Source organism: Typopeltis vanoorti, chromosome 15 (assembly GCF_054136105.1).
Source record: "Typopeltis vanoorti isolate ZY-2024b chromosome 15, IOZ_Tvanoo_1.0, whole genome shotgun sequence".
Classification (NCBI taxonomy): Eukaryota; Metazoa; Arthropoda; class Arachnida; order Uropygi; family Thelyphonidae; genus Typopeltis; species Typopeltis vanoorti.
In genome coordinates, this window is record NC_143563.1 from 35775480 (window position 1) to 35775745 (window position 266).

Here is a 266-nt window from a genome sequence, read left to right on the forward strand (position 1 = left end):
AAAAATTCAACATAACAGCTCAATAAATTCTGTGCTTAAAATCAAACTGGTATATGACAATGAATTAAAAGTTTATCATGCATTATCTTTACTAGCTCTGCTTTACGGAAGTGAAATTTGTGTAATAAAAAAAAAATAAGCATAATAATTATAATAATAATTAATTAATTAATAATTAATTATGACTTTATCATAACTCAGTTGGGAATAAATCCCCACGTGTTACTCTACTGATGACGTAATTGTTTGCTTACTGCGCATGTAGC